Source organism: Bubalus kerabau, chromosome 13, assembly GCF_029407905.1.
Source record: "Bubalus kerabau isolate K-KA32 ecotype Philippines breed swamp buffalo chromosome 13, PCC_UOA_SB_1v2, whole genome shotgun sequence".
Taxonomy (NCBI): Eukaryota; Metazoa; Chordata; class Mammalia; order Artiodactyla; family Bovidae; genus Bubalus; species Bubalus kerabau.
In genome coordinates, this window is record NC_073636.1 from 47,907,577 (window position 1) to 47,919,414 (window position 11,838).

Consider the following 11,838-nt stretch of genomic DNA (forward strand, 5'->3'; position numbering starts at 1 on the left):
GTGGTATTGGGTAAGTCAGGTACTTTCTCAGTTCTGTTCACCCTGAAGGTCTGTTTAATGAGGTTTCCCCAAACATAGCAATGATCTCCCTGGCCCCACTGGGAAGTGCTTTGTAATCAAATGAAGCCCACTGCAGTGTCTCAGACAGTAAAGAATCTGCCTGCAGTCCATGAGACCTGGGTTTGATCCCTGGGTCAAGAAGATCTCCTGGAGAAGGGAATGGTTACCCACTCCAGTATTCTTTCCTGGAGAATTCCATGGACAGAGAAGCCTGTGGGCTACAGTCCATGGGATCGCATAGAGTTGGATCCAACTGAGCGATGAACACTTTTACTTTTTTTTTGTCCTGGCCTTGCCTCTGGCATTTCACTAAATCTGTGTTTTTGCCACAGCTGACCTTTCTCTGTGCACTGTGTGATCAGTATTGAACTGATTCTCTTTCAGTGCAGTGTCAGATCATGATAAACTGTACCTTGGAAAGTATTCGTATTTACATATCTGGATCTTCCTACTACACAAATAAACACCTGTTAAATTCTAGATGGTTTGTGGTATCTGATGGGGGGATGCTGACTTGCTGTGAGATATGGGGGTTGTTTGTATGGAACCAGTGTCACTTTCCAGGATGCTGCCAACCAGTCTCTGCTTATAGAGACATCCTCTGCCCTTGACCTTCACCACTTGCTCTCCAGCTTTCCGGCTTTCCTCTTCCTGCCTTGGCTGCTCCTCCTCAGTTGCTTTTCTGGGCATCTCTCCTCCCACCAGTCCTGCCCTGAGGTGGTAGATTCTGCCAGAGACTCTTCCCCCCACCACTGAATGCTCTCCTGAGTGTTCTTGCCCACTCTCAGGGCCCTAGTCATCACAGTCCTGCGATTCCCAAGTCTACATCCCTAACCTCATGGGCCTGTGAGATCTCTTCATGTGGACTTTGCATGGCCAAACCTAGGACCTGCCCCAGTCCAGTATTACTTGACCACCATCAGCTCTGTTCTAGGAGTGATCTCGTCAGTGACCAAGGCCTGCCCATTCTGCCTTCTAAGTATTCTTCAGATTCATCCTGACTGCCAGCTGGCTCCCTGCTGCCTAGTCGCCTTTCCTCTTTAAACCTTGAGTGTTGGGAAGCAATTCATTGCAGAAATCCCACCATTTAGGGTCCCTATAGGTGAGAAAGACATTGCTCCATCCTTACACAATAGTGGGGTGAGATTGATCTGCTTGGTGCCTTCCTGTGACCTTAGCTGAGGCTTGCTGCTGAGTCCGCCCCCTCCGCATCTGAACCCATGCTCAGGTCTCACCTCTCACAGCCACACTCCTGCTGACCCTTTTTGTCCCAGTTGCTCTGTCTTCTAGCCTTGTGTACATGATATTTCCCCTGCCTGATTCCTCGTCTCTCCCTCCCTGGCTCCCCTTGGCTGCCTGACTCCTGCTCCTCTTACTGTCCCATCAGCAGCAGCATCTGACCTGGGAGGTCTATGTGCTTCCCACCCCAGGACTGCTTTCCTGGTCACACTGGCCCTGGTGGGAGGGTAAGCGCTGCCCTGGGTCTGAAGTCCTGGGACTAATGCCTTGGGCCAGTAGTACAGGGTTGCTTGCCTTTTGGACAGGGACCTCTGTCTTTCTCACCTATAGGGACCCTAAATGGTGGGATTTCTGCAATGAATTGCTTCCCAACACTCAAGGTTTAAAAGACACTGAGTTTACTTTCCTAAATCCAACTAAAGCTGACTCCAAGCCACCAGTTTCCATGATGAGATCCCCGGCGTTAGCAGTCTTCTTTACTACCTTGCTCTCATGGGCCCTTGTGGTGCCAGAGCCAAGGAGGTCCCTGGTCTACGGCTCGTCCAGGCCTGTGAGGTCCGTCTGCCCACTCCTGAGTCAGTGCTGGCAGCATCCACCTCCCGGGCACCTGTGTAACGGTCTGCATCTGGTATCCTGCCACCACCCTAGGGCCCCCACAGCCAGATCTTGATGCCCTCCATGCATTCAGCAAACATTTGTGGGGTGCCTTCCCTGTGCTAGACCCTGGCTGGATCTTGGGGAAGCAGCAAAAAATAAAGCTGACACAATCACTGTTCTCGTGGGGCTTTTTGAGAAGGTGGCAAGCATGTGAAAAAGGCGTGTAGATGGAGAAACTGTAGCTGGGAGAGGGGAACAGGAAAGCTGCTGAGAAGAGGCTGCAGTTGTAAACAGGGCCCTCAGGAAGGGCCTTGCTGCACCACGGTGATGTTTGGTCAAGTGGACACACGCCTGAGGGAGGTGGGGGAGGGTGTCCCAGGCAGGTGCAGAACAAATGCAGACGCTTTTGCCCTCAGGAGCAGCAGTGGTGGACGAAACAGGGTGCGTGGGGAGAGAGTGGTGGCGAGGAATGAGTGTGCGTAATTCCACAGGGCCAAGGCCACTGGCTTGTACTCTGAGCAACATGAAAAGCTGTTGGAAAGTTAGAGCCAAGGAATGACTTGATCTGATGTTTGTTTTCAAAGGGTCACTTGGCTACTGTGCTCAGGCTAGATTTCAGATGGGCAAGGGCGGGAGGAGGGAGCAGCAGCAATCTGGGCAAGAGAGGGTGGTATCGAGCTCCGGTGATGCTGTGAGAAGTTGTCAGATCCTCAGGATGTGCTGAAGGATTCTACGTGGCTGGGGAGAGTAGAGGGGGAGTCAAGGATGGCTGTGACATTGTTGACCTTGGCAACTTAAAGAATAGAATTACTGTTTTTCTGAGCTGAAGAAGGCTGTGGTGGGAAGACAGAATTGGGGTGTGAGGTGGACCAGAGGGAAGATCAATATTTTGGTTTTGGATGCAGTAGGTCTGACATGCCTGTGAAATAACCATTTGGGGATGTCCAGGCCAGGGGCGTGGTCACAGTGTGGATATTATTCTGTAAGAGCCAGGATACTGGATGAAATCATTGAAGAGTTGAGGTCCACAGCTGAGCCCCCAACCCCCTGCCACCTTTTCTTGACTTGAGGATCCAATTCTTTCCAGCTAGGGCCACTCCCTCCATCTCTTTAAAGAGATTTTCATTCCTCAGACATCCAGCTCTCAGGCCAGGATATGGACCTGGGGGAAGCTTGTCTTCAGGTAGCTCCAATCCCTTCTGACAGCAGACCTGCTACCTCCTGGAAGGAGGCTGCAGTTGTAGAGGAGGAAGTATATTATTATCTTTTTGATTTCTTGCAGGGGAAGTTGGGGGTGGGAAAGCAAGAGTGACTTCTGTATTTGGTTATTCAGGGGATAGGCAGTTGGGTGGAAAGCCCCAGAGAATGGACTGATGCGTGGGCTTCTGTCTCTAGTTGCCCCTACCTACCAAGGTCATGATTGTCATCCTGAAGAGGAACCAGGGAGGGAGCCCTGTGGATAATAAATTTGCAATCAGCAATGGCACCCCACTCCAGTACTCTTGTCTGGAAAATACCATGGACGGAGGAGCCTGGTAGGCTGCAGTCCATGGGGTCGCTAAGAGAAGGACACAACTGAGCGACTTCATTTTCACTTTTCACTTTTCACTTTCATGCCTTGGAGAAGGAAATGGCAACCCACTCCAGTGTTCTTGCCTGGAGAATCCCAGGGACGGGGGAGCCTGGTGAGCTGCCGTCTATGGGGTTGCACAGAGTCGGACACGACTGAAGCGACTTAGCAGCAGTAGCAGCAGCAGCAAGGACAACCAGGACGGAGAACAATACCTGCAATCTGGAAGCCATCAGGCTGCAGCCACTCCCTACGATGAACACTGAGGAACTCAGGATGTAAAAAAACACAGGATACGGGCCCCAGATAGTTGAGATGTATATAAAAGGGATGATTTCGGTGAGCCCAGACTCTTGCATCATCCTGTATATAAAAAAATACTAAATTCCTTCACTTGAGATATCTAGTTTCTTTGATTCATAAAAATACTTTTGATGTTCAGACTACCTCCCTTTTTGCAAATTTCTATATAACCTGACTTCTGGCCCTGCCTCCTCAGAGCAGTTCTCTCAGGGTCACTTGAAATGCTGTCTTCTGGTCTCGAACTCCTAAAATTTCCCAAATAAAATGGAACTCTCAACTTTCAGGTTGTGACATATATATATACATATATAAAGCTGCCAAGTTCAGGCAGAAGCCCTGACATTAAGGGGGGCTCCTCAAAGCCCACTGGGCTCCAGAGTCTCCTATTTGTGCTTGAGGGTGAGCCTTTTGAAGAGATGGTCTCCCAACACAGCCTGGGGACTTGCCACCTTGTAGAGGTTGGTCAGATGGTCACCAATCTTCTTGATGAGTTTCACTTCCTCATAAGGAAGTGCTTCTCCAGGAAGTCACAGATGTGGGGGTCTGCATGGGCAGAACCCAGGCCATGCAGATCCAAAAGGGCCTGGCTCAGGTTCTCCATGAGAAGGGTGGCTTCCATAGCTTCCTGGGTTTTACCCCACTCAAGATGGCTTTGGCACATCCAGGAAGAGGGTGTGGCCACCATGCCGGTTTTGCATTTTCAAGAGATGCTCCATGCCCTTGCACTTCTCCTTGGCCAGTTCTAGCAAAAAGTGGCCCACACCATCCAGAGCCACATCATCATAGTTGAAATAGAAGCCATGAGAGAGGTAAGTGTAGGAGGCCCACAGATGCATGTGGATCAGCTGGTTGATGGAGGCCTCCATCTTGATGGAATAACTGACAAATCTGGGAGCGCATCATTGGTTGGTAATGAGTTAAGCTAGAAATTTGTGGATGATCCTGGTGATCACAGACAGCAGAGTGGCTGATTCTGAAGGTTGAAACTAGAATAAGTGTTGGAGGGTGGTTGGAGGCTGGAGCAAGGGGCATCCCTGGGTCTGTTCCATCCAAGCACTGTTGAAACAATCTGAGGGACTGCTGTTGAACAGATTCGAGGGACCACTGAGCACACTGCTGGTTGTGACTATTTTTTAAGTCAATAATATATTTTTACCTAACAACAGAGCCCTGAAATACATGAAGCAAAACATTTAGAATTGAAAAGAGAAATAAATAATTGAACAATAATATTTAAAGATGTCAGTGCTCCACTTTCAGTAATGGGTATGTTACCAAGTTCAAGACCACAAGAAATAACTCTACATGTGGACATCACCAGATGGTCAATACTGAAATCAAGTTGATTATATTCTTTGCAGCCAAACATGGAGAAGCTCTATACAGTCAGGAAAAACAAGAGCAGGAGCTGACTGTGGCTCAGATCATGAACTCTATATTGTAAAATTCCGACTTAAATTCAAGAAAGTAGGGAAAACCACTAGACCATTCAGGTATGACCTAAATCGAATCCCTTATGATTATTCAATGGAAGTGATAAATAGATTCAAGAGATTAGACCTGATAGATAGAATGCCTGAAGAACTATGCATGGAGGTTCATAACACTGTACCAGAGGCGGTGATCAAAACCATCCCCAAGAAGAAGAAATACAAAAAGGCAAAATGGTTGTCTGAGGAGGCCTTGCAAATAACTGAGAAAAGAGGAGACGTGAAAGGCAAAGGAGAGAAGGGAAGATATATCCATCTGAATGCAGAGTTCCAAAAATTAGAAAAGAGTGATAAGATAGCTTTCCTAAGTGATCAATGCAAAAAAATAGAGGAAAACAATAGAATGGGAAAGGCTAGAGATCTCTTCAAGAAAATTAGAGATTCCAAATGAACATTTCATGCAAAGATGGGCACAATAAAGGACAGAAACAGTATGGATCTAACAGAAACAGAAGGTATTTAAAAAGGTGGCAAGAATACACAGTTCAGTTCAGTTCAGTCACTCAGTCGTGTCCGACTTTTTGCAACCCCATGAATCGCTGCACACCAGGCCTCCCTGTCCACCACCAACTCCCGGAGTTCACTCAAACTCACGTCCATAGAGTCAGTGATGCCATCCAACCATCTCATCCTCTGTTGTCCCCTTCTCCTCCTGCCCCCAATACCTCCCAGCATCAGAGTCTTTTCCAATGAGTCAACTCTTCACATGAGGTGGCCAAAGTACTGGAGTTTCAGCTTTAGCATCATTCTTTCCAAAGAACACCCAGGACCAATCTCCTTTAGAAAGGACTGGTTGGATCTCCTTGCAGTCCAAGGGACTCTCAAGAGTCTTCTCCAACACCACAGTTCAAAAGCATCAATTCTTCAGTGCTCAGCTTTCTTCACAGTCCAACTCTCACATCCATACATGACCACAGGAAAAACCATAGCCTTGACTAGACGGATCTTTGTTGGCAAAGTAATGTTTCTGCTTTTGAGTATGCTATCTAGGTTGGTCATAACTTTCCTTCCAAGGAGTAGCGTCTTTTAATTTCATGGCTGCAGTCACCATCTGCAGTGATTTTGGAGCCCCAAAAAATAAAGCCTGACACTATTTCCACTGTTTCTCCATCTATTTCCCATGAAGTGATGGGACCAGATGCCATGATCTTCGTTTTTTGAATGTTGAGCTTTAAGCCAACTTTTTCACTCTCCTCTTTTACTTTCATCAAGAGGCTTTTTAGTTCCTCTTCACTCTCTGCAATAAGGGTGGTGTCATCTGCATATCTGAGGTTATTGATATTTCTTCCAGCAATCTTGATTCCAGCTTGTGCTTCTTCCAGCCCAGCATTTCTCATGATGTACTCTGCATAGAAGTTAAATAAGCAGGGTGACAATATACAGCCTTGATGTACTCCTTTTCCTATTTGGAACCAGTCTGTTGTTCCATGTCCAGTTCTAACTGTTGCTTCCTGACCTGCATATAGGAATACACAAGAACTATACAAAAAAGATCTTCATGACCTAGATAACCACGATGGTGTGATCACTCACCTAGAGCCACCATCCTGGAATGTGAAGTCAAATGGGCCTTAGGAAGCATCACTATGAACAAAGTGGAGGTGATGGAATTCCAGTTGAGCTATTTCAAATCCTAAAAGATGATGCTGTGAAAGTGCTGCACTCAATATGCCAGCAAATTTGGAAAACTCAGCAGTGGCCACAGGACTGGAAAAGGTCAGTTTTCATTCCATTTCCCAAAGAAAGGCAATGCCAAAGAATGTTCAAACTACTGGACAACTGCACTCATCTCACACACTAGCAAAGTAATGCTGCAAATTCTCCAAGCTAGGCTTCAATAGTATGTGAACCTAGAACTTCCAGATGTTCAAGCTGGATTTAGAAAAGGCAGAGGAACCAGGGATCAAATTGCAGACATCCATTGGATCATAGAAAAAGCAAGAGAATTCCAGAAAAACATCTGCTTTATTGACTATGATAAAGCCTTTGACTATGTGGATCACCACAAATTGTGGAAAATTCTGAAAGAGATGGGAATACCAGACCACCTTACCTGCCTCCTGAGAAATCTATATACAGGTCAAGAAGCAACAGTTAGAACTGGACATGGAACAACAGACTGGTTCCAAATTGTGAAGGGAGTAGTATATCAAGGCTGTATATTGTCACCTTTCTTATTTAACTTCTCTGCAGAGTACATCATGAGAAATGCCAGGTTGGATGAAGCACAAGCTGGAATCAAGATTGCAGGGAGAACTATCAATAACCTCAGATATGCAGATGACACCACCCTAATGGCAGAAGTGAAGAGGACCTAATGAGCCTATTGATAAAAGTGAAAGAGCATGAAAAAGCTGGCTTAAAACTCAACATTCAAAGAGAAGATCATGGCCTCTGTCCCATCACTTCATGGCAAATAGATGGGGAAACAGTGGAAACAGTGAGAGACTTCATTTTCTTGGGCTCCAAAATCACTGCTGATGGTGACTGCAGCCATGAAATGACAAGTTGCTTGCTCCTTGGAAGAAAATCTATGACAAACCTAGATAGCATATTAAAAAGCAGAGACATTTCTTTGCCAATAAAGGTACATATGGTCAAAGCTATGGTTTTTCCAGTGGTCGTGTATGGATGTGAGGGTTGGAACATAAAGCTGAGTGCCGAAGAATTGATGCTTTTGAACTGTGATGTTGGAGAAGACTCTTGAGAGTCCCTTGGACAGCAAGGAGATCCAACCAGTCCACCCTAAAGGAAATCAGTCCTGAATATTCATTGGAAGGACTGATGTTGAAGCTGAAGCTCCAATACTTTGGCCACCTGATGCAAAGAGCTGACTCATTGGAAAAGACCGTGATGCTGGGAAAGATTGAAAGCGGGAGGAGAAGGGGATGACAGAGGATGAGATGGCTTGATGGCATCCACTGACTTGATGGACATGAGTTTGAGCAAGCCTAGGAGTTGGTGATGGACAGGGAAGCCTGGCTGCTGCAGTCCATGGGGTCTCAAAGAGTGAGATATGACTGAGTGCCTGAACTGACTGACCGACCAAGTCCAAGCCCACTCTCCTCATGCATGACAGGCCAATGAATCCAAGAGATGAGGTGTTGAAGCAAGGAATATGACTTCATTTGGAAAGCTGGCTGACCCAGAAGATGGCAGACTAGTGTTTCAGAGTAACCATCTTGTCAGGGTCTGGATGCCAGGTTCTTTGTATAGTCAGAGAAAAAGAAGCAATGAGAAACGAAAGTCAAAAGGCAAAACAGAGAGGTAGAGGCCGTGGGGAAGTAAAGTGAAAGTGTTCAGTCTCGCAAAACATCTCCAAGGGAATGGCCAGCCTTTGGAAGGGATATGTTAATCTCATCTATTCAAGGTAGGCAGGGTTAGATCATCTTTCTATGAGCTGAACAAAGTCACTTTAGTTTAGTCAGGCAGAGGGGCAGGGTCCTTTGAGGCAAGCCATTATGTATGATTATAATAACAAAAGCAACAAAAAGCAAGTCAAAGAAACAGTTTCTAATATGGAGTCAGAATTGGCTTCTTCCCTGCAGCAGGGTCGGAACTGGCTTCTTCTCTGCAACAGATATAACTAGACAGAAGATCAACAAAGAAATAGAAGACTCGAGCAACACTGTAAACCAACTAGACTGAACAGACATCTGTAATCCCCCCAGCAATAGCAGAATACACACTCCTTTCAAACCCATATGGAACATGCTCCAGGACAGACTATATACTATGGATGAAACAAGCCTCAGTAGAGGTAAAACAACTGAAGTCATACAAAGTATGTTCTCCAACTGTAGTTGAAATTCATCCTCTTACACACCAGTATTGAACTGATTCTTGGAGACAGTTTTGGGTAAAGTGGAAAAGAAAAGATTTATTGCTTTGCCAGGCAAAGGGGGCCACAATAAATTAATTCCCTCAAACTGTCTGTCCCAACCTGAAGAGGGTAGTGAGAAGTTTTATCAAAGAGGAGGGCATGATCAACTTGTGGACATTCTTCTGACTGGTTGGTGATAACTAGGAGACAGCACCATCAACCTTCTGGTTCCAACCAGTCTGGGGTCCATGTGCTTGTGGGCAGCATAGAGTTAAACTTCTTCCTCCTGGTAGGGATTTTAGTATCCGGAAAACAGCTCAAAGATATTGTTATGTATATCTCTTGCAGGAACGGGACCCTACCCCAAGGCTACACTGCTGTTTTTTGACTGCTCCTGTCTTCACATCCTCTCCCTTCCCTAATTAGGAAATGTTTGACTCAGCCTTTTGAAACTCAGGGAAGGTCATGGAGGCTGATGCCTATTTCCTGCAAACAATAAATGGAGGACACAGAAAGGCTTTTGTGCTCATGAGACCCACAAGGTCCTGCTCAGTTTCACAACTACAATATAGTGGCCATTAAGAAGTTCACAAATATGTGGAAATTAAACAACCACTCCTAAATAACCAATGCATTATTTAGAAATGAAATTACAAAGGAAACTAAAAAATAGTTTGAGATGAATGAAAATAAAAACATAGCATACCAAAATGTATCGAGGGAAGCTAAAGCAGTACTTAGAGCTAAAGAGCCTCTTGATGAGGATGAAAGAGGAGAGAGAAAAAGCCGGCTCAAAACTCAATATTAAAAAAACTAAGATCATACTATCTGGTCCCATCACTTCTTGACAAATAGAAGGGGAAAAGGTAGAAGCAGTGACAGATTTCCTCTTCTTGGGCTCTAAAATCACTGTGGATGGTGACTGTAGCCATGAAATTAGAAGACACTTGCTCCTTGGAAGAAAAGCTATGACAAACCTAGACAGTGTGTTAAAAAGCAAAGACATCACTTTGCCAACAAAGGTCCATATAATCAGGGCTATGGTCTTTTCGGAAGTCACATATGGTTGTGAGAGCTGGACCATGAAGAAGGCAGAGTGCCAAAGAATTGATGCTTTGGAACTGTGGTGCTGGAAAAGACTCTTGAAAATCCCCTGGACAGCAAGGAGATCAAACCAGTCAATCCTAAAGGAAATCAGCCCTGAATTCTCATGGAAGGACTGATGGTGAAGCTCCAATACTTTGGCCACCTGATGCAAACAATTGACTCTTTGGAAAAGACCCTGATGCTGGGAAAGATTGAAGGCAGAAGAAGAAGGGGATGGCAGAGGATGGGATGGTTGGATTGTAACTGGAAAGGGTTAATTTTAAATTTACACTGGGTCTGCTTCTGTGAGCTTAACACTTTTTGTTTTTATACATATTGGCCTGCTTCAGGGAGGTAACTTGACCCTGACCACCTATGAAGGATTGTAATTCTTTGTGTGGCAAATGGCACAGCACCCAGCACCCCTAGTCTGCTACTTACCAGGTGGCCCAGAAATTCACATTTGGGGAGGCTGGAATCACAGATAGATGTGACATCTTTGTTTGTTGATATGACAGGAGAGAGTGCATTTCATGGGCTTCCCTGGTGGCTTGGTGGTGGAGAATCCACCTGCAATGCAGGAGACCCAGGTTCAATCCCTGAGTCAGGAATATCCCCTGGAGGAGGGCATGGCAACCCACTCCAGTACTCTTGCCTGGAGAAACCCATGAACAGAGGAGCCTGGCAGGCTACAGTCCATATGGTTGAACACGACTGAAGCAACTAAGCAGCTGCAGCATTCCATTTCTCACCACCCATGAGATGACGATAAAGATGTGAAACTAACACTTTCCCCTACGAGGCTTGCCATTCTAGGAGATATTTGCAGGAATTAAATGGTCTTTTTTACTTTGTTTCCTCACCTCCCCATCTCTGATCTGTGAAAGAATCTGACATCTAGGCCCCAACAAGATGGTTATTTTGAGTCACTAGCCTGCCATCTTCTTGGTCAGCTGGCTCCCGAATCAAGTTCCTTCCTGATCCCAATACCTCATCTTGAATTCATTAACTTATCTTGTGGTAAGCAGAGTGAGCTTGGACAGGATGGCATCACCAGTTCAATGGACATGAACTCAGGCAGACTTCGGGAAATGGTGAGGGACAGGGAAGCCTGGCATGCTGCAGTCCATGGGGTTGCAAAGAACTGGATATGACTTGCCAACTAGAACAATGACAACAAAGAGGAAAATTTATAATTGTAAATGCCTACATTTAAAAAGGATTCCACCTTAAGATACTAGAAAAAGAGCAAACTAAAGCTAAAACAGATAAAAGGAAGGAAATAATAAAGATTAGAGAGGAAATGAGTGAAACAGAATAAAAGAACAATGGAGAAAATAAACAAACTCAAATCAACAAAATTGATAAAACTTAATCTTGACTGACCAAGAAAAAGAAGACCCAGATTACTAAAATCAGGAATGAAGAGAAAATATAACTACCAATTTTATAGAAATAAAAAGGACTGTAAGAGGAAATTATAAATAACTTTATGCTAGCAAATTAAATAAATAAAATAGACAAATTCCTAGAAAGACAAAAAATGCCAAAACTGACTCCTGAGGCAGACATGGCCAGGTAAGAGGCTAATGCAGTCATCCAAGTGGGAGTGCTGATGGCAACCTGGACTTGGGTGGTAGGGCTGGATAGTGAGAGGCATGGGACCCTTG

General features: G+C 45.4%; 1 pseudogene; it reads right to left on the bottom strand.

Annotated features, from left to right (window-relative positions):
* Positions 1-4,152: 4,152 nt before the first annotated feature.
* On the bottom strand, positions 4,153-11,039 carry LOC129625180 (ferritin light chain-like; annotated as a pseudogene).
* Positions 11,040-11,838: the final 799 nt, after the last annotated feature.